The sequence below is a fragment of the Bubalus bubalis genome, chromosome 1, assembly GCF_019923935.1.
Source record: "Bubalus bubalis isolate 160015118507 breed Murrah chromosome 1, NDDB_SH_1, whole genome shotgun sequence".
NCBI lineage: Eukaryota > Metazoa > Chordata > Mammalia > Artiodactyla > Bovidae > Bubalus > Bubalus bubalis.
In genome coordinates this window covers 147,803,679-147,827,175 of record NC_059157.1, presented here as the reverse complement: position 1 = coordinate 147,827,175, position 23,497 = coordinate 147,803,679, and positions in this window count along the sequence as shown.

The window sequence follows — 23,497 nt, the reverse complement described above, 5'->3', positions numbered from 1 at the left end:
GCTGTCTGTACCCTGCAAAGGAACATAAAAAGATTCATTCAGTTCAGTTGCTCAGTTGTGTCTGACTCTTTGAAACTCCATGAATCACAGCACGCCAGGCCTCCCTGTCCATCACCAACTCCCGGAGTTCGCTCAGACTCACGTCCATCGAGTCAGTGATGCCATCCAGCCATCTCATCCTCTGCTGTCCCCTTCTCCTCCTGCCCCCAATCCCTCCCAGCATCAGAGTCTTTTCCAATAAGTCAACTCTTAGCATGAGGTGGCCAAAGTACTGGAGTTTCAGCTTTAGCATCATTCCTTCCAAAGAAATCCCAGGGCTGATCTCCTTCAGAATGGACTGGTTGGATCTACTCACAGTCCAAGGGACTCTCAAGAGTCTTCTCCAACACCACAGTTCAAAGCATCAATTCTTCGGCATTCAGCTTTCTTCGCAGTCCAACTCTCACATCCATACATGACCACTGGAAAAACCCTAGACTTGACTAGATGGACCTTTGCTGGCAAAGTAATGTCTCTGCTTTTGAATATGCTATCTAGGTTGATCATAACTTTCCTTCCAAGAAATAAGCGTCTTTTAATTTCATGGCTGCAGTCACCATCTGCAGTGATTTTGGAGCCCAGAAAAATAAAGTCTGACACTGTTTCCACTGTTTCCCCATCTATTTCCCATGAAATGATGGGGCCAGATGTGATGATCTTCGTTTTCTGAATGTTGAGCTTTAAGCCAACTTTTTCACTCTCCTCTTTCACTTTCATCAAGAGGCTTTTTAGTTCTTCACTTTCTGCCATAAGGGTGGTGTCATCTGAATATCTGAGGTTATTGATATTTCTCCCAGCAATCTTGATTCCAGCTTGTGCTTCTTCCAGCCCAGCGTTTCTCATGATGTACTCTGCATATAAGTTAAATAAGCAGGGTGACAATATACAGCCTTGATGTACTCCTTTTCCTATTTGGAACTAGTCTGTTGTTCCATGTCCAGTTCTAACTGTTAGTTCCTGACCTGCATACAGGTTTCTCAAGAGGTAGGTCAGGTGGTCTAGTATTCCCATCTCTTGAAGAATTTTCCACAGTTTATTATGATCCACACAGTCAAAGGCTTTGGCATAGTCAACAAAACAGAAATAGATGTTTTTCTGGAACTCTTTTGCTTTTTCCATGATCCAGCGGATGTTGGCAATTTGGTCTCTGGTTCCTCTGCCTTTTCTAAAACCAGCTTGTCCATCTGGAAGTTCATGGTTCACGTATTGCTGAAGCCTGGCTTGGAGAATTTTGAGCATTACTTTACTAGCATGTGAGATGAGTGCAATTGTGTGGTAGTTTGAGCATTCTTTGGCATAGGTTGACCTATAAAGTTAACTATTGTGGTTATCATTGTATACAACGTCTGCATCAATTTTAACACTCCTAGATCATTTCAAATATATAAAATATAGCATTTGGGATTAAAAAAAATGCCTTGCTTTTATTTGCTCACTGATATCCTCTCTCTTCCTCAAATTGCACTACCTTTACATGTTTCCATCCTTTTCAGCCTGGTATAACTATACACAGCTATTTTCTTCTGTCCTTTAGAGAGCACAAGCTCGATTACTTGGATGACAAAGCATTGTAAGTTATAGAAATAAACATTTGAAACCAAATGTTTGAATTAACTCCTACCTTGAACATTTTGAGGCTGAATTAATACAGGGAATTCCATTAAATTTTCAGATCTTGTTTAACACATATGATTTTAAAAATGTCTTGGGCTTGGTGTTTCAATGTTTAAAGCCTCATGTATAATGCCAGACATGAAACCTATATCTAGAAAATAGCAGTTTCCTTTTTCTTAAGTGATAAATAAGGAGTGAAGGAATTATAGATGTTTAGAGATATCAGTGTCTTAGGATCATATAGACTGATGCAAAGAAGGAAGAAAACCAACACGTACATTTAGTGTCAAGAATCTCAGGAATGTGTATTAGTTCAATGTCAGGAATGTTATGACTTTCATCTTACTCCATGAGAAGGGCAGAAATGTGGGCAGAGGTAAGCATTCTGATACCAGAGTGGCCAAGAAAGTCATCTGGTTGGGGAGGATGAGAATTCTGCATGGATTTCCCAGGAAGCATGCATCTAACTAGGGCAAGGAACCATATTATCACAGCCTATACGTGAAAGCGAGGAGGTGTATGTTCAAAATAAGCAGGTTCTCATGGAAGACAGGCCCAAAGTGAAGGCAGAGAAAGTTTGCAAAAAGATTTTGGATGACTAGCCTTGAAGCCTGTATGAAACAACTGATTGGTTCAAAACTGCGAAAGGAGTACGACCGGGCTGTCTGCTGTCACCCTGTTTGTTTAACCTTATGCTGAGCATATCATGAGAAATGCTGGGCTGGGTGAATTATAAGCTGGGATCAAGATAGTCAGGAGAAACATCAACAACCTCAGATATGCAAATGATACCATTCTAATGGCAGAAAATGAAGACGAACTAAAGAGCCTCTTGATGAGGGTGAAGAAGGATAGTGAAAGGGCTGGCTTAAGACTAAATATTAAAACAAAACAAAACCAAAAAAAAAACTAATATTATGGCATCCAGCCCCATTTCTGCATGGCAAATAGAACAGGAAAGGTGGAAGTAGTGACAGATTTCCTCTTCTTGGGCTCCGAAATCACTACAGACAGCGACTGCAGTCATGAAATCAGAAGACGATTACTTCTTGGCAGAAAACCTATGACAGACATCGACAGTGTTGAAAAGCAGAGACATTACTCTGCCGACAAATGTCCATATAGTCAAAGATATGGTCTTCCCAGTGGTCACAAATGGTTGTGATAGCTGGACTGTAAAGAAGGCAGAACACCAAAGAATTGATGCCTTTGAACTGTGGTGCTGGAGAAGACTCCTGAAATTTCTTTTAGGAAGAAATTGGACAGCAAGGAGATCAAACCAGTCAATCTTAAGGGAAATCAACCCTGAATATTCATGGAAGGACTGATGCTAAATCTCCAGTATTTTGGTCATCTGATGTGAACAGACAACCCATTGGAAAAGTTCTTGATGCTCAGAAAGATCAAAGGCAGGAGAAGATGGCATCAGAAGATGAGATGGCTGGAGGACATCCCTGTGAACATGAATTTGGGAAAATTCCAGGAGATGGTAAAGGATAAGGAAGGCTGGTGTGCTGCAGTCCATGGGGTCGCAGAGTCAGACATGACTTGATGACTGAGCAACAACAAGAAGCCTGAAGCCAGCAGGTCTAAGACTACGGAAGGTACAAAGTTGAGAAGAACCATTCCAGACCAATAAGGAGAAAATCAAAACTCCATCAAAGGAAGAAGAGATCAGGAAATAAAGCTCCAACTGTTTTGTCTATACATAGTGACCTTGGCAATTATGTAGATTAACAATGCTAGTGGTAAAGAACCTGCCTGCCAATGTAGGAGACTTAAGAAATAAGGATTCAATCCCTGGTTCGAGAAGATCCGCATGAGGAGGAAATGGCAACCCACTCCAGTATTATTGCCTGGAGAATCCCATGGACAGAGGAGCCTGGCAGTCTACAGTCCATGGGTTGTAAGTGTTGGACACAACTGAAGAGACATAGCATGCATGCAAGCCGTTCAATAAATAAGCCTGATCTGGGAAATAAAAAAAAATAGGACTCATGTAATATTCTAAATCCTTAGAAACAGTACTGCTAATATTTAGGTACAAAATTTTGCTTTCTACAATATAATACAAAAGTTTAAACAGTGGGCTTCTTATCATCTGTATATGTGAATAATGCAATGTATATATTAATCACTTCATACCTATATTGTTCATTTTAAATGATATCTAGGTGATGACAATTAATGAAAAATTTTTGTCAAATAATAAAAATCTATTTCTTTACTTCTTTTTAAATTAAAAGATATTTAGATTAAGACATTAGGATATTGGAGAAGGAAATGGCAACCCACTCCAGAAAATCCCATGGACAGAGGAGCCTCGTAGGCTACAGTCTATGGGGTCACAAAGAGTTGGATATGACTGAGTGACTTCACTTCATTAGGATATTACTTCTAAACTAAGGTTAAGTTTTTAAAAGTTAGCTCATCAAGATATCAATGATAGTCAAAATTTTTCTGTTAAATGTTATAAAATTAAGATTTTTATTAATAGGTACAGTAATCTGAAATATATATGAAAACTAAGCTTTAATCTCAAAGGACAAATCAATTTATAATTACTGAACTCCAAATACTGTATGAATTTTATATGATCTTCACTATTTCCTGTATTTTAAAATATTTATTAGGATAATTCAGACTACTCTTAATGGTTTTCATTGCTGATGGCTTTATTCAAGGCTCACCCTAAGCAAAATTAGACAGAAGTTTAATTGAATCAATACTTTTTTTTAAAATAGTTCCCAATCTATTCTGCCTCTTTTTCCTAACCCTTTCTTTCTCTCTTTCCAAGAAAGGTATATTCTAATTGAGACATTGCAGGTAGTAGAGCTAAAGTCCCATGCCACTCATAAAGACCTTAAATGAGTAGTCACCTCCAGTAGCATATAATGTAGCTGCTAAGTTGCTTCAGTCGTGTCCGACTCTGTGCGACCCCATAGATGGCAGCCCACCAGGCACCGCCATCCCTGGGATTCTCCAGGCAAGAACACTGGAGTGGGTTGCCATTTCCTTCTCCAATGCATGAAAGTGAAAAGTGAAAGTGAAATCACTCAGTCGTTTCCAACTCTTAGCGACCTCATGGACTGCAGCCTACAAGGCTCCTCCATCCATGGGATTTTCCAGGCAAGAGTACTGGAGTGGGGTGCCATAGCAATCATATGATTTACACTAAAAATGAGGATATAAAATTTGGCAGTTTGGGGAGTGGCATTATAGGTAAAAATAGCAGACTAAGTTCCAGATTTCAAAATGATAATATGTCTTTCTTTTTTTAAAGATTCATAGGGACAAAGTAAAACAATAATAATGGTGCCTTCTTTGCTTGGTTGCTATGTGGACTAAGAAAGTAACATTTCCAACCACACACCATAGTGTCTGGTACATGGCAACTGTTCAATACATAAGTGTTGTCATTTAGTCACTAAGTTTTGTCTGACTCTTTTGCAACCTCATGGACTGTAGTTCACCAGGCTCCTCTGTCCATGGGATTTCCTAGCCAAGAATACTGGAGTGGGCTGCCATTTCCTTTTCCAGGGGCTCTTTCCAACACGGGGATCACATTTACATCTGCTGCATTGGCAGATGGATTCTTTACCACTGACCTACCTGACAAGACCTCAATATCTGATTGAAAGTGAAGCTGCTCAGTCGTGTCCGACTCTTTGCAACCCCGTGTGACTGTAGCCCACCAGGCTCCTCCTTCCACCAGATTCTCCAGGCAAGAATATTGGAGTGGGTTGCCATTTCCTTCTCCAGGGGATCTTCCCAAGCCAGGGATCAAACCCAGGTGTCCTGCATTGCAGGCACATGCAGGCAGATGCTTTAACCTCTGAGCCACCAAAATTAAAATGAACCAAACACATTTTCCTCTCTTGCCTTGCCTTTAAAGGTGATTGTGAGATTTCACTTTTTGGTAATCAGGAAATTAGATGGATATTTGGTTAAAATAGTTTGTTTTTGGTTTGTCTTCAGGTTTTCACCATTGTCACAAAAAGTGACACATCCTATCACAAAAGTGTCCCAAAAAGAGGTCCTCTCTTCATATGCCAAGTTCTTTTATGAAGGAGACAATACTTCCCAGCATTTTGTTGTCCAGTGGCTAACACATGTCCATCTCTTTGTGGCCCCGTGGATGGCAGCATGCCAGGTTTCCCTGTCCTTCCCCGTCTCCCAGAGTTTGCTGAAAATCATGTCCATCGTGTTGGTGATGCCATCCAACCATCTCATCCTGTCACCTGCTTCTCCTCTTGCTCTCAATCTTTCCCTGCATCAGGGTCCTTTCCAATGAGTCAGTCTCTTCCACTTCACATCAAGTGGCCAAAGTATTTGAGCTTCAGCTTCAGTGTCAGTTCTTCCAGTAAATATTCAGGGTTGATTTATTTTAAAATTGACTGATTTGAACTCCTTGCTGTCCAAGAGACTCTCAAGAGTCTTCTCCAGCACCATAATTGTAAAGCATCAATTCTTCAGCACTCAGTCTTCTTTATGTTCCAACTCTCACATCTGTACATGACTACTGGAAAAACCATAGCTTTGACTATACAAACCTTTGTTAGCAAAGTAATGTCTCTGGTTTTTAATATGTTGTCTAGGTTTGTCATAATTTTCCTTCCAAAGAGCAAGCATCTCTTAATTTCATGGCTGTAGTCACTGTAGGCAGTGATTTTGGAGCCTAAGACAATAAAATATGTCATTGTTTCCACTTTTCCCCCTTCTATTTGCCATGAAGTGTATTTCCCAGCATACACAGCTGATGATTGCAAGGGCAGTACTTAAAATTCAGGTGATCTTCCTTGATAGACATTGCTCTTAACAGGTATGGCCCAAGTTTAGTGGCCTATGTCAGTGGTTCAACAAGAGATGATTACTTTTTTTAGTATATATCATAGCTTTATTCTCTCCTCCGACAGTCTGTTTTGAGTTAGATGTTAAAAAGCCATTTTAATGGTGAATTATTTTTGGAAAAAAGACTTTTGCAAATCTAAATTTTAAAGAATTATTTGGAAATCCAGTACTCACTGTGAAGATAGAATTTAAACTTTTATTAAAATCTGATAAGGAAGCATTGCAAGGTAGGATTCATGGAAAATGTAATATAATTAGTGAAGACATAGTATTAAACTCTCAGCTGAAACATGACTTTGTTTAAAAAGTTTGAAGATATTTAAACAGTTGCATAGATATTTTTGTATTTTCTTAAGTGTGAGACATTTCTTAACCTTGCAAATAAATGTTAGCACATTTTGTTGAAAACTTAAACAGAAAATGCATTAAGTTTGATGAAGAGGTCATGTTAAAATCAAGAAAAGGAAAATTGTTAAGCCCATTCTGAGAGATAATAACAGTTTAAGCTGTATCAGTAGTAGGAAAAGGTTACTTTTAATTGGAAAGTTGGATATTAAGCTAATGAAAAGAAATTAAAGATATCTTATTGTATACATTTCATTTAAAGCACATTGACAGAGCTGACTTTTTGTCAAGAGTAATAGTTTGTGATGACTATGCCTATTACCTGTAGATTGAAACAATAGTCAACAGAGAACTGTTAACAGTTATTACCATTGTGCTATGATTCTGTGTATCTGACTTGATATCTTTTAAGTATGGCTAATGAGGCCAAAACAGCCAATAAATCTATTTAGAATAAAAATCAGTTTTTATCAGTTGTAGGGACTTTACTGAGGCAGTCATCATCCTGTTATAGTCACTCTTTGTCCTCCATCCTGAGTGGTTATTGCAATGATCTACCAATTGTATGATATTTTTAGTGTCATCTCTGTTATGGACTGAATTGTATTTACTCAAATAAAAAAATTATATCAAAAAGACTTGCCTATTATTCCATTTCTCAAAAAAAGCAACCTCATATAGCAACTTACTCATTTATCTGCTCACTTTTTATGAAGAGTATTCTTTTGTACACACATGCTTATATCACCTCTGGAGCCTCTAGAGGAAAACATTTCTTTTAATCTTCCAGAGAAAGAGACAGCACCATACAGGGGAAATAAAATGATGAAAGGAGTCAGGAGAATCATAAGGCTATGAAAAAAAAGCTCCATAACTCAGAGAGTGGGTTCTGGAGCTAGAAAGTCTGAAAAGGAATTCTAGATCTGCTATATAATGTATGTGTGACATTGAATGAGCTATATAACCTTCATGTTTCTTCCTCAGTTTCTTCATCTGTATGATGGGTAGTCTCATAGCTCAATTCTGGATATTACATCAGTTAAAAGACAAAGTTCCTAAAACAGTTCCTCACTCATGGTGAGCCCTCCATAAATGCTGAAGAAGATTATGATGAGACTGTGCACCTCAGATTTCTCTTATGAAAAATTGTGAATCTAGAGGGCTTTTGGCTTTGACAACATTAAGATTTTTAGTAGGTCAGATACAAATGTGCTTTAGAAATAAAATTAAACACTTTCTCTTATCTTTATTTTAGAATAGTCCTCATTTTTTAATAGCTAAAGAAACAACCAGTGTACCATGAACTACGGTGCTTCTTAACCCCAGATTACACTGGAAGCCCTGGAAGATATTTTTATGTGCTAATATTCAGTGCCAGAAAAATTAAATCAGACCTAGAGATGGAGTGGGAAATTGGCCATCAACATTGAGGCTATTTAATGAGTAACTCTGAGCTAATTTAGGAAAAAATCTTTTCTCTTTTTATGGCTCTACATTTTCATTCACCCATTAAATTTTTATGAAGAGAAATAAAATATATATAAACTGTTAGCATGTTGATGATAAATTGACAAAAACTAAAAGCAAATAAATAACAGCAAGAGAAGCAAAAAACAAAGGATCTTTTTCTCACTACTCAATGAAAATACTTCTGCAGGCATCTAGAATCACCTTCAGGAATTTGGAGATAATTTTCCACATGTTCACACTCACCACAGTTCTCTTATTTGCTTTTTCTGCTTCAATCGTTGATATTCTTAAATGGCATTTCTTTTAGTTACCCACAGTTTTATATTAAAATGATATTGAATGCTGGAATTAATTTTTGTTCAAATTTGTATTCTTCCAAAGTTCTTAGTAAGCATAATATTTAATTCATTCAGAAATGTTTATTGATCATAAACAGTACAAAATGTCTGTTGAGTCTAAAATACACAGAAAAGATAAGTTACTAAGACAAATTGAAAATTTCCTTGGGGAAAATACAACTCATAATATTTCAAGATGTGATGCTTATGCTTAAAATATCTAATAAGTTTTTCAATTTGATTAAACAAAGAGGATTCTGTGTAGATGAAAAGAGCAAACTTAAAAGTGATGGAACCAGAATGGATTCCCAGTCCAAATTATTTTCCACAAGATCACAGCTTCCCCTAACTTCTCACCTTTTTGTCATCTAAAATGACTTTAGTGACCAAAATATATAAAAATAATATAAACAAGGAGGATATTTTTGAAGTAGTGCTTTAAAAACTACCTTGATCGAGCCCATGGAACAGTAGCATTTAGTCTTCTTTAGTCTATCCTAAGCCTCTTGGACTGCAAGATCAAACCAGTCAACTCTAAAGGAAACAATTCTGATTATTCATCAGAAGGAGTGAGGTTGAAGCTGAAGCTCTAATACTGATGCGAAGAGCCAACTCATTAGAAAAGACTCTGAATCTAGGAAAGATTGAAGGCAGAAGGTTGAAAAGATGACAAAGGACAAGACAGTTAAATGGCATCACTGACTCAATGGACATGAGTTTGAGCAAGCTCCAGAAGATGGTAAAGGACGGGGAAGCCTAGAGTGCTGCAGTCCAGGGGGTCACAGAGTCGGACATGACTGAACAACTGAACAATAACTTAAGAAATGGTATAGAAGTTTTTGACATAAAAAAATTTTTGTTTAGAGAAAATCTGTGATTTTGCTATCTGCCTCAAAAATAGTTTGTGTGATGAGTAGTAAGTAATCAAAAGAAAAATAATTCCACCAGAAATTGCATTCACTCATTCAAAATACTTGACAGGGAATTTTCTGATGGTCCAATGGTTAAGACTCTGTCTTTCAATGTAGGGAGTGCAAGTTCAATCCCTCATCTGGCAACTAAGATCCTATGCACTGCATGCCCCCCCCCAAATAATTTATTTATTTATTAAAGACATACTTAACACAAAGTTTGGAGCATCAGTGTCCTCATCCAGTCATTCTCCTCACATCAAACACAGAAAGTGTGAAGTAATGATTTCTACATAAATCTACCTATCTTGCTTAAACTGATATGAGATATTAAGAAGGATTTACCCTTTTTCTTTCTCAGTGATATCTCAGCAGCAGTTCTGGATCACAGACTTCAATTGTTAAAAACCATAAAAATAAAAAGACAAAATATCCATTTCAGTGAAGACAGGTTTTTGGAAGAGCAGGTGGCTGATAAAAAGCCCCACTCCTTGGTGTTGAGGCAAAAACAGCAGTTGGAGAGCAGAGAACACCCTTTCCTGTGGAGTTTAAATTAAATTCAGATTTGTTTCAGCAGGGCCTTAATAGAATCTCTATGCTTGGGATGTTTTGGCTAAGCTGGTGACTCCACATGCTTTTGCTATGTCAAAGCCTATTTAGTCATTTTGTACATTCAATAAAATGGTATTAGTGATAACCAACTGGTATATGTATTAAATCTGTGGTCATTCTTTGGGAACTTGTACTAGAGGATTTCTTAATGTGCAAACTATAAGAAAAATATAACATTAATTCAGTTACAACAGCCTTTTGTATTTATCACCAGTACTTAATATTTACTACTTTTTCAGTCATAACTGAAAATCCCACTGCCTCCTACCCAACTAAATGTATATTGTCCAAAGAAGCTCCTCCTGTCAGTAATTAAAGAAAACTCTGCTTCTGAAAGAGCCCTGCGTTGCAAAGCAGGTATAGCAGTGATGTTTTACTGCCACGATTACACAGTGATGTTTTACTGACGTGTGTTGTGTGCTCAGTCACATTTGACTCTTTGCAGCCCCATGGACTGCAGCCTGCCAGGCTCCTCTCTCCATAGAAATTCTCCAGGCAACAATACTGGAGTGGGTTGTCATTTCCTACTCCAGGGGATCTTCCTGATCCAGAGATGAGACACACATCTCTTATGTCTCCTGCATTGGCAGGCAGGTTCTTTACCACTAGGGCCACATGAGAAGCCCATTACATTGGTAGTAACTTTTAAAATATATTTCTTTTAGTGACTTAGAGAGGGGAATAGAATTAATATAAGGATGAAAACTTGACAGATGAGAAATCAGATAAACTCTGTTTACTTCCCTTATTTTTTGTTCTTTTACAATAACTCTTCATATGTTTCTTTTGTCTTTGAAGTTGAAAGTGTTGGCTGCCCAGTCATGTCCAATTCTTTGTGACCCCATAGACTATAGCCCACCAGGCTCCTCTATCCATGGGATTCTCCAGACAAGAATACTGGAGTGGTTTCCATTTCCTTATTCATTCTTTTGTCTATTTAGTATGAATTGAAAGCTGTCAGCTTTGTATAAGCATTAAAAGCAGACTAGAATAGACCTCTCAACCAGTTAATATGTTTACATTAAGAAGCTTGGCCATGTGTGGCCTTAAGGCTGAAGGCAGTTAAAGGATGAGATTCATTCCATTACCCATCACCTCTGATATGTTTTGAGCAACCAAATACAGACCTAAAGAGTATGGAGATAAGGGTATTTAACACAGTAACATGTATATTTACTTAGCCAGTCATGAAATACTAAGGAGAGAGTTGTCCCATTTTTATTTGGAAAATATTTAGATCACAAAGGTTATTTAGTTTTGCATGCTTAATACAAGATGCACCAGATATTGTACAGTAAATATAAACAATGGTCTTAGGATGTACATGTTTATATAATCAGTTTAATGGTCAATCATTTTGGGTGGAAATGAATAAAGGAAATTACAGTGAGTACAATAGAAGAAAATTGAAACAAGAATGAAAAATCACTAAATCAAGTGATTACTAATTGAGAGAATGAGTATTATTAGCTGATTACTTATTGAAATTTGCTTTACAAATTACAATGTTTCAATCTTCAGAAATAATGGGCTCCACTTTAGGTGAGGATATCTAAAGGTATCTGAAGAATCCTCTAGAGAAAGGAATGGCAACCCACTCCAGTATTCTTGCCTGGATAATCCCATGGACAGAGGAGCCTGGTGGGCTACAGTTCTTGGGGATGCAGAGAGTTGGACACAACTGAGCGACTAAAATTAATGGAGGTCAGAAGTTTTCAAAATAGATCTTAACTAAAATCAAGGAGTCACCAAGGCTGTGCTCTTTTTGGAGCCTCTGTGAGAAGATCTGTCTACATTCCATAGCTTGTGATCCCTTTCTAAGCTAGCAATGTACAGTTGAATCTCTCTCATATATGTCACTCTGGTACTGACTCTTCTGCCTCCCTCTTCTATGTTTCAAAACCTTTGTGGTTACATTAAGCTCATTGGAATAACCAAGGACTATCTCACTATTTTAAAGTCAGTTGATTAGTGAGCAACCTTAATTTCACCTGCCACCTTCATTCTCCTTTGTCATACGATAGCATATTCAGAGGTTCTGGGGTTTGAATATAGACATATTTGAGAAGCCATTATTTTTCATACCACACAGCCTAAAATAGAGTTTCTCAATAGATCTCCAAACTCATAATAGTAACCACAGTTTTTGCTCTTATTAATTAAGAACCTGAGAATTTTGAAGTATACATATACACATACTTATCTTAAAATGCTTTCTTCAGCTACCTCTATTAAAAGTGAATCCTTGATAAAGTCAGTATGTATTAGTTCCCTGTGAATGCTGTAACAACTTACTACAAATGAAACAGTTTAAAACAATAGAAATTCATCCTCTTACAGCTCTGGAAACTTGAAGTCTGAATCCAGGGTTTTGTTAGGGCTGTGCTTCTTCCAGAGACTCTAAGAGAAAATCTGTTCAGTTTGTTGTGGCCACTGAGATTTTTTGCATTAGTTGCTCACTCCATTCTCTGCCTCCACTGTCTTCTTTGTGTGCTCTGAGTTCATGCTCTGTTGTTTCCATCTATTTGTGACCCCATGGACTGTGGCTCAGTAGGCTCCTCTGTCCATGGGATTCTCCAGGCAAGAATACTGGAGGGCATGACAACCCATGCCCTCCTCCAGGGGATTGTCCTGATCCAGGGATCAAAACCATGTCTCCTGTTTCTCTTGCATTGCAGGTGGATTCTTCACCAAATGAGCCACTTGGGAAGCTCCTTCTCTTTGGGTGTCTGTCTAATCTACTTCTGCCTTCCTTTTATAAGGATACTGGTGATGGCACTTAGGACCTTTCTGAATAATACTAAGTAATATCCTTATTTCAGTGTCCTTAACTTAAGTATATCTGTAAAGATCCTTTCTCCAAATAAGATAGCATTTACATGCCCTGGGGAGTAGGATTTGTATGTGTCTTTGGGGCCACTATTTGACTGACTTTAAGTCATATGACATAGAAGTAAATCATAAAGTATGCATAAAAATGTGAAACTAATTTTTCCATCACACAGAGAAGAGATAAAGTTAATTTCTGGGTCAAGATCTGGAAAAGCCCAATAACAAAAAGAAGAATAAAATATTAATAAAGTTAGATATAAGACAGTGTTCCAGAGAAGGCAGTGATCCATTTTTATACTAGGCCAAATCCTAAGTGGTAGGGGGAAGGCGGGACATTCAAAACATGAACAGACTTGCCGCTAAGTCACTTCAGTCGTGTCCGACTCTGTGTGACCCCATAGACGGCAGCCCACCAGGCTCCCCCGTCCCTGGGATTCTCCAGGCAAGAACACTGGAGTGGGTTGCCATTTCCTTTTCCAATGCATGAAAGTGAAAAGTGAAAGTGAAGTCGCTCAGTCGTGTCCAACTCTTCGCGACCCCATGGACTGCAGCCTACCAGGCTCCTCCGTCCATGGGATTTGCCAGGCATGAACAGGTTTAGGGATCCTTAACTAAGGAAAGTGCATTTATCTTCCCCCCAAAAAAATTCTGAGAGACTTTATGCCCATTAGAGAACTTTAAACATCTAGCCTGATGCCAGAGCAATTGAAAAACAGATGCCTGAGATGCCAAGTCAAATAGAAATTCAGTGAGATAACAAAACAACCAGATATATGAGCTGGAAAATAGAAACACAGAGTTTGGACTCCTTGAATGGTATATAATAGTACATCTGAATTGTTCCTATGCTCCTGAGAAAAGAAAAAAATTGGCTACCTATGAGATAGTAAATCTGGAGAGGCATCTGGAAAGAGAATGATGCAGAGGAAGTCAAGTAGATATGGAAACAGAAAAGCAAAAATGTTAACAGAAGTACTAGAAATGAAGGTCTCACAAAAATTCCTGATGACCAAAGACCAGAAAGGATTATGTATGTTTGCAATGTCTTCTAGGAAATAGGGGATCATAATGAACATGTGCCTTATCTCTCTAGATACTACCATAATGAATGAAGCACTGCAAATAAAGTCTTCACTGTGCAGAAGTGTAGAAAGAGAAGAAATAAGGAAAACCCCACACTATGATTACCATTAGCTCATAATGTTTTTATTCCCAAATGTAAGTAGAAAACCAACAAGCTAAACTGAATTCAGTTACAGAAACATAAATTTCCATTTCTTTTTTTATGTGTGAACTGTGTAAATGTGAAATTTTTTATTCATTGTATTTGTAATGCTTCTACATTTCCCAATCAAGTGATAGGGCCATGCTAAAATGCACATGAGAAAACTCACTAATTCCCAAAAAAGACCATTTTACCTCTGTCCAACTTTGTGAGAACACTTTCTTTACCTTGGCCTAAAACAAAAATTACTCTGGTTGCTTTTATCTAATGGGTCAGAGAAACTTAAGAAGGGTACAAAGGTCATACACTCTAAAGATCACTAGGTCTGAATAATAGAAATCAAATCTTTGAGGTTCGTTAAATGTTTTATGTATGTGTGTGTGTGTTGCTTTTTGTGTGTCAGTCAGTGCTATTGTGTACGTGTCTGTAAACTAACTTTGTCACTTCTGAAGTTCTCTAGTCATCACTCCACAATAAAGTTAAAGATTATATCAAGGTTAGAATGCTTATTCTTATTTCTCTCTTAATATTCTTTTCACCAAATTAATATTATAGCCAGGAAATATTACTATTACATTTGGATTTCAATACCTTTCTATCTCTTAAAAGTTTGAGTGTTTAGTATTTGTTTCTGCTTCTGTTTTAGAATCAATTATTTCAAGACCCTTAATTTTAATTAATTGCAGCCTTCTCATTTTTATTGTTGTATCTGTCAAATATTTTATAGCTAAACAATAAACTCAGGGGAAAGAATATTTCAGATCTTAGCTATCGAAATTGAAAGAGGCATTCTTTGCACACATTTTAATATCTTTGGGGTGTGGCCTTAAACTTTTAGTTTCCTATGAAAAATCTCATTTTATAAGTCATAAATAGCATTAGTTATGTGAACCAAAGTCAAAATACTTTAAATGGCTCAAAGCAATAGCAGGGCAAATCTGTTGTTGATGTATTTGGAAATCTTTCTCCACTACACATATACACATACATATATATACATGTATATATATATACAATCAATGCCATATATATATTTAATTTATAATAGTAGTTAGCAAACTTGGTATTTTATATAAAAATATAATACTCATATTTTATTTTCATGAATTAAATACAATTAGGGTTGATGATGGAAATGTGGAAATGTGTGTACTAAGGGAGTTCTTGAAATTTGTAAAAATGTTTATAAACAAAAGTTAATTTGAAAACCATAGCAATGAAAGAAATAGTTCTGTAATTATTTTCTAAATGTATATAATGAAATTTTTCTAAGAGGTTTTTCCACTGCGTCTAGTTTAACCATGTGTATGGAAAGGATTTATGTTTGTGCAAATGTAGCAATATATATATTTATTTATATATCACAATAATACTCTTGAAAATACCTTAAGACTATAAATCTAGCTAACCTATTTATACCATATCAGCCTATCTTATCTTAAAGGTATGTCTAGTTTAGAACCTAGACTAATTTTTTGTCACATAATCTAAAATTATAATAGAATCTTTGTAAAAAATACAGATGTTGAATAATTTTAAAAACATGAGATAATTTTATACACAATATATTTATCATGGGCAAAAAGACCACAACTTCTGATTTGCCTTGTAGGATGTACATTCTCATATTTCCTAGTTACCTTTCTTTTTCTCTTATTATCATACTTCTCTCAAATTTCATAAATGTGAAAAGATCACATTATATATGAATCATCCACGTATTTATTTTAATTATATCATTAAATTCCTTTCATGGGAAGTATATGTTTAGAGATGCAAAAGCTTAATTCTGCATATTAAAGCTTCTACTGCATGTATTTCACAGAATTCACCTGAATACCTTGTGCCAAACTTACTTTATTTCAAAGAAGTTAGAGAGATCAGTGGTGTCAAAAAACTCTTGATAGTTTAAGTCAGGTGAAAATTGAGATTTGATCATTGAATTTACCAGTAAAAAACTTAGTAGCAACTTTAAAAAGAATTTATAATAGGAATAGAAGAGGCAAAATCCTGATTGAGTGGTTTAAATTAGAAAAATAATAAAAATAAAGTAGAATAATAGGATACATCAAGTATAGAAACTCTAAGATCCTTTTTCTAAAAATGGAGAAGAAACATGAGGTGTAAAAGAAGGGAAAATATATATTCAAGTGAGGTCTTGAGCTTTGTGTGTCAGTTTTGTAGTTTATATAAAATGCAAGAAATAGTAAAATTTTTTGTATCAAAATATTCCTCTCAAAAGAGATCTCCAGAATCTCTTTTTATATGGGCACTGATCCCATTTATAAAGACTCTGCCCTAGTCATTAAATCAAATGCCACACCTCCTAATACTATCACATGGGAGGTGAAATTGTCAACATATGAATATGGGACAGAGAGCACATTATTTGGTCTAAAGCACAATACTTAGGGAAAATTATTTAACTTAGGTTTTCATACAAGTCACATCATTGTCACAGGGAGAAAAAACTGAAGATATTTACTAAAAGCAACTAGTAAAACATAATCTCTACAGACTCAAAGAATAAAAGAAGTCTTCAGGTTGAGAAATGATATCAATAGAAACTTGTATATTCAGGTAGGAATGAAAAGCAGTGAATGTGATCTTGATAAATACAAGACTATTTTTTTCCCTCTGAACTTCTTTAAAATAGTAAGACTAAATAAAAAAATATAATACTTTATTGGGAAGTTTATTAGATTAATAGTTAAAATATGGAATTGATTTGAATTTTAGAAAGATAAATAATTTAAGTAAAAATATATTTCAGATATAGGGTGGAGTGTATTTACATTGAAAATTATTTGCTGTGTGTTTTGAGTTGAAACTTAACTGACCACTCTGCATTTTATTTGGTAAATATTGATATCTTAGGACATTTTATTGTTTTGGTGTAATATTTTTGACACTTAGAGCATAAATGTTGAGCAGGTCATGAGTAGATCCATATAGTTTCAAAGTTTCTATTTTTAAGGACTACAATATTAACTCTAATTATTCCACAAACAATGTGTGCATATTGCATTTTTCAGAGCAACCACTTAAACATGAGAAAAAGGGATGAAGTTTATTTTGACAGGTAACATTCTAAGCACTTAGCTAATTTAATTCTCACAAAAACTAAACAATTTCTATTATTATGTATATTTTACACAGGAGGCATCAGGGTGTTTTGCCCAAGTATAACCAACTGGTCTATGGAGAGCCAGATTTTGCACTCAGGGATTCTGTCTTCAGAGTCTTGATGATGGGGTGGTGTGCAGCCTAATATTTCTTTCAGAGAGATACACATTTGAAAATGTTACCAGGAAGAAATCTCTTTGAACAGAGAAAGAAATATCTCAATGTATGGTTATTTTTTCCTCTTCTGTCTCCAACCCAGGTCTATTCTTTATCAGTTATTAACAGCAACAACTTCTCTGCTTGGGACACAAACTTAACAAGTTTCTTCATGGTGAAAATATAATCATTTTAAATATTAAGTTTAAACTTTATTGAAGAGACTATGTTATAAAAACATATCCTTAAATGTATAATAGTTATAATAAGATCTAAGACAGAAGGTAAAGAATGGTTGGAGAGTGTAGCAGAATGATTTAGACTGGGAACAGATCCATCCAAAGTGACCTTGAATACTGTTAGATGCTTAACAGTTACTCAGCTAAGTGGGGCATATTCCAGATTGACAGTTGTTGACATCAAAATGAAATCAGTACACTTCAGTTCAGTCGCTCAGTCGTGTCCGACTCTTTGCAACCTCATGAATCGCAGCAGGCCAGGCCTCCCTGTCCATCACCAACTCCTGGAGTTCACCCAGACTCAACGTCCAACGAGTCAGTGATGCCATCCAGCCATCTCATCCTCTGCTGTCCCCTTCTCCTCCTGTCCCCAATCCCTCCCAGCTTCAGAGTCTTTTCCAATAAGTCAACTCTTCACATGAGGTGACCAAAGTACTGGAGTTTCAGCTTCAGCATCATTCCCTCCAAAGAAATCCCAGGGCTGATCTCCTTCAGAATGGACTGGTTGGATCTCCTTGCAGTCCAAGGGACTCTCAAGAGTCTTCTCCAACACCACAATTCAAAAGCATCAATTCTTCGGTGCTCAACCTTCTCCACAGTCCAACTCTCACATCCATACATGACCACAGGAAAAACCATAGCCTTGACTAGACGAACCTTTGTTGGCAAAGTAATGTCTCTGCTTTTGAATATGCTACCTAGGTTGGCCATAACTTTCCTTCCAAGAAGTAAGTGTCTTTTAATTTCATGGTTGCAGTCACCATCTGCAGTGATTTTGGAGCCCAAAAAAATAAAGTCTAACATTTTTTCCACTGTTTCCCCATCTATTTCCCATGAAGTGATGGGACAAGATGCCATGATCTTCTTTTTCTGAATGTTGAGCTTTAAGCCAACTTTTTCACTCTCCACTTTCACTTTCATCAAGAGGCTTTTGAGTTCCTTGTCACTTTCTGCCATAAGGGTGGTGTCATCTGCATATCTGAGGTTATTGATATTTCTCCCAACAATCTTGATTCCAGCTTGTGTTTCTTCCAGTCCAGCGTTTCTCATGATGTACTCTGCATAGAAGTTAAATAAACGGGTGACAATATACAGCCTTGACGAACTCCTTTTCCTATTTGGAACCAGTCTGTTGTTCCATGTCCAGTTCTAACTGTTGCTTCCTGACCTGTATACAAATTTTTCAAAAGGCAGGTCAGGTGGTCTGGTATTCCCATCTCTTTCAGAATTTCTGCAGTTTATTCTGATCCACAGAGTCAAAGGCTTTGGCATAGTAAATAAAGCAGAAATAGATGCTTTTCTGGAACTCTCTTGCTTTTTCCATGATCCATCGGATGTTGGCAATTTGATCTCTGGTTCCTCTGCCTTCTCTAAAACCAGCTTGAACATCAGGAAGTGCACGGTTCACATATTGCTGAAGCCTGGCTTGGAGAATTTTGAGCATTACTTTACTAGCATGTGAAATGAGTGCAATTGTGTGGTAGTTTGAGCATTCTTTGGCATTGCCTTTCTTTGGGATTGCAATGAAAACTGACCTTTTCCAGTCCTGTGGCCACTGCTGAGTTTTCCAAATTTGCTGGCATATTGAGTGCAGCACTTTCACAGCACCATATATGGACAAATAAGTTGGAAGCATAGAATGTTATCAATAATAATTTTAAGACTCAAGCCTGGAGTTATAGTCTAGAGTGTAGATTTAGATTAGTCAAAGAACACTGCTCTGGAATTGAGAAGTTACAGACCTTGGAGACTGGGTGCTGGATATGCATCCTTAAGGACATTCTAGAAAAACAGCAGGACTCAGAATGGAAAGAAAAAACATGAGTCACTGGTACCTAAAGTTTAATGAGTGAGAGAGACTGGGTAACTGTTGGAAACTAGCTACAAGAAGCGTGATAAAATAGTGTAATAGAGCAAACCTTTACATTACAGTAACCTCATAAACAAGGGGTAGAATATCTAGAAGTGGCAGTGAGTCTTTCATTTCTCCTCCATGCTAAGTTGCTTCAGTAATGTCCAACTCTTTGCAAACCTATGGACAATAGGCTACCAAGTTCCTTTGTCCATGGGATTCTCCAGGTATGACTACTACAGTGGGTTTCATGCTCTCCTCCAGAGGGTCTTCCCAACCCAGGGGTTGAACCTGCTTCTCATTACGTCTCCTGCATTGGGAGGCTGGTTCTTTTACCACTAGTTATCATTATCCTCATTAATTCCACCATAGTTTGGGCTCAGGTAAACAACGGGGTTCAAATTGCCAACATCTGCTGGATCATCAAAAAATCAAGGGAGTTCCAGAAAAACATCTATTTCTGCTTTACTGACTATGCCAAAGCCTTTGACTGTGTGGATGACAATAAACTGTGGAAAATTCTTCAAGAGATGGGAATACTAGACCACCTGACCTGCCTCTTGAGAAATCTGTATGCAGGTCAGAAAGTAACAGTTAAAACTGGACATGGAACAACAGACTGGTTCCAAATAGGGAAAGAAGTACTTCAAGGTTGTATGTTGTCCCCCTGCTTATTCAACTTTTATGCAGAGTACATCATGAGAAATGCTGAGCTGGATGAAGCACAAGCTGGAATCAAGATTGCTGGGAGAAATATCAATCACTTCAGATATGTAGATGATACCACCCTTATGGCAGAAAATGAAGAGGAACTAAAAAGCCTCTTGGTGAAAGTGAAGTGGAGAGTGAAAAAGTTGGCTTAAAGCTCAACATTCAGAAAACCAAGATCATGGCATCCGGTCCCATCACTTCATGGGAAATAGATGGGGAAACAGTGACAGACTTTATTTTTTTGGGCTCCAAAATCACTGCAGATGGTGACTGCAGCCAGGAAATTAAAAGACGCTTACTCCTTGGAAGGAAAGTTATGACCAACCTAAACAGCATATTAAAAAGCAGAGACATTACTGTGCCAACAAAGGTCTGTCTACTCAAGGCTATGGTTTTTACAGTAGTCATGTATACATGTGAGAGTTGGACTATAAAGAAAGCTTATTGCTGAAGAATTGATGCTTTTGAACTGTGGTGTTGGAGAAGACTCTTGAGAATCCCTTGGACTGCGAGGAGATCCAACCAGTCAATCCTAAAGGAAATAAGTTGTGAATATTCACTGGATGGACTGATGTTGAAGCTGAAACTCCAATACTTTGGCGACCTGATGTGAAGAGCTGACTCATTTGAAAAGACCCTGATGATAGGAAAGATTGAAGGTGGGAAGAGAAGGGGGAGACAGAGGACGAGATGGTTGGATGGCATCACTGAATCAATGGACATGAGTTTGAGTAAACTCTGGCAGTTGGTGATGGACAGGGAGGCCTGGCGTGCTGAGTTCATGGATTTGCAAAGAGTCAGAATCGACTGAGTGACTGAACTGAACTGAAAGAACAGGGAAGAAACACAGCCCCGTCCATCAACAGAAAATAGGATTAAAGATTTACTGAGCATGGCCCTGTCCATCAGAACAATACTGTTTCCCTGTCAGTAAATCTATGCCATCAGGAAGCTGCCATAAGCCTCTTATTCATATCCATCAGAGGACAGACAGAATGAAAACCACAATCACAGAAAACCAATCAAACTGATCACATGGACCACAGCATTGTCTAACTCAATGAAACTATTAGCCATGCCATGTATTGCTACCCAAGACAGACAGGTCATGCTGGAGAGCTTTGACAAAATGTGGTCTACTGGAAAAGGGAATGGCAAATCACTTCAATAATCTTGCCTTGAGAACCCCATGAATGGTATGAAAAGGCAAATAGATAGGACACTGAAAGATGAACTCCCCAGGTTGGTAGGTATCCACTATGCTACTGGAGAAGAGTGGAGAAATAACTCCAGAAAGAATGAAGAGACAGAGCCAAAGCAAAAACAACACCCAGTTGTGGATGTGACTGGTAATGGAAGTAAAGTTCAATGTGGTAAAGAACAATATTGCAAATGTTAGCTCCATGAATCAAGGTATATTGGAAATGGTCAAGCAAGAGATGGCAAGAGTGAACATTGACATTTTAGTAATCAGTGAACTAAAATGGACTGGAATGGCTGAATTTAACTGAGATGATCACTATATCTACTAGTGTGAGCAAGAATACCTTAGAAGAAATGGACTAGCCATCATAGTCAACAAAAGAGTCCAAAATACAATAATTGGATGCAATTTCAAAAACGACAGAATGATCTCTGTTCATTTCCAAGACAAACCTTTCAATATCACAGTAATGCATGTCTATACCGCAGCCAGTAATGCTAAAGAGGCTGAAGTTGAATGGTTTTAAGAAGACCTACAAGACCTTCGAGAACTAACACTGAAAAAAAGATGTCCGTTTCATTATAGGGAACTGGGATACAAAAGTAGGAAGTCAAGAAACACCTTGAGTAACAGGCAAATTTGGCCTTGGAGTACAAAACGAAGCAGGGAAAAAGCTAACAGAGTTTTGCCACGGGAACACACTGGTCATAACAAACACCCTCATCCAAAAACACAATTGTAGACTCTACAAATGGACATCACCATATGGTCAGCATCAAAATCCGATGGATTATATTCTTTGCAGCTGAAGATAGAGAAGCTCTATACAGTCAACAAAAAAGGACCGGGACTTGACTGTTGCTCATATTATGAACTCCTTATTGCCAAATTCAAACCTATAATGAAGAAAGTAGGCAAAAGCACTAGACCATTGAGTTATGACCTAAATAATATCCCTTATGATTATATAGTGGATGTGAGAGATTCAAGGAATTAGATCTGAAAGACAGAGTGCCTGAATAACTATGGATGGAGATTCATGACATTACATAGGAGGTAGTGATCAAGACCCAAGAGAAAGAAATGCAAAAAGGTAAAATTGTTGTCTGTGGAGGGTTTACAAATAGTTGAGAAAAGAAGAGATGCTAAAGGCAAAGGAGAAAAGGAAAGCTATACCCATTTGAATGCAGAGTTCCAAATAATATCAAGGAGAGATAAGAAAGCCCTCCTCAGTGATCAATGGAAAGAAATAAAGAAAAGCAATAGAATGGGAAAGAATAGAGATTTCTTCAAGAAAATTAGAAATACCAAGGGAACATTTTAGGCAAAGATGGGCACATAAAGGACAGAAATCATATGGACCTAACAAAAGCAGAAGATATTAAGAAGAGGTGGCAAGAATACACAAAAGAACTGTACAAAAAATATCTTCCTGACCCAGATAACCACAATGGTGTGATCGTTCACCTAGAGCCAGGCATCCTGGATTGCAAAGTCAAGTGGGCCTTAGGAAGAAACACTGTGAAGAAAGCTAGTGGAGGTGATGGAATTCCAGTTGAGTTATTTCAAATCCTAAAAGATGATGCTGTGAAAGTGCTGCATTCAATATGCCAGCAAATTTGGAAAACTCAGCAGTGGCCACTGGACTATAAAATGTCAGTTTTCATTCCAATTCCAAAGAAAAGCAATGCCAAAGAAAGCTTAAACTACCCCACAATTGCGCTCATCTCACACGCTAGCAAAGTAATGCTCAAAATTTTCCAAGCCAGGCTTCAACAGTACATGAACCAAAAACTTCCAGATGTTCGATCTGGATTTAAAAAGGCAGAGGAACCAGAGATCAAATTACCAAAATGTGTTGGATCATAGAAAAAGCAAGAGTTCCAGAAAAAACATCTACTTCTGCTTTATTGATTTCACCAAAGCCTTTGACTGTGTTGCTGCTGCTAAGTCACTTCAGTTGTGTCCGACT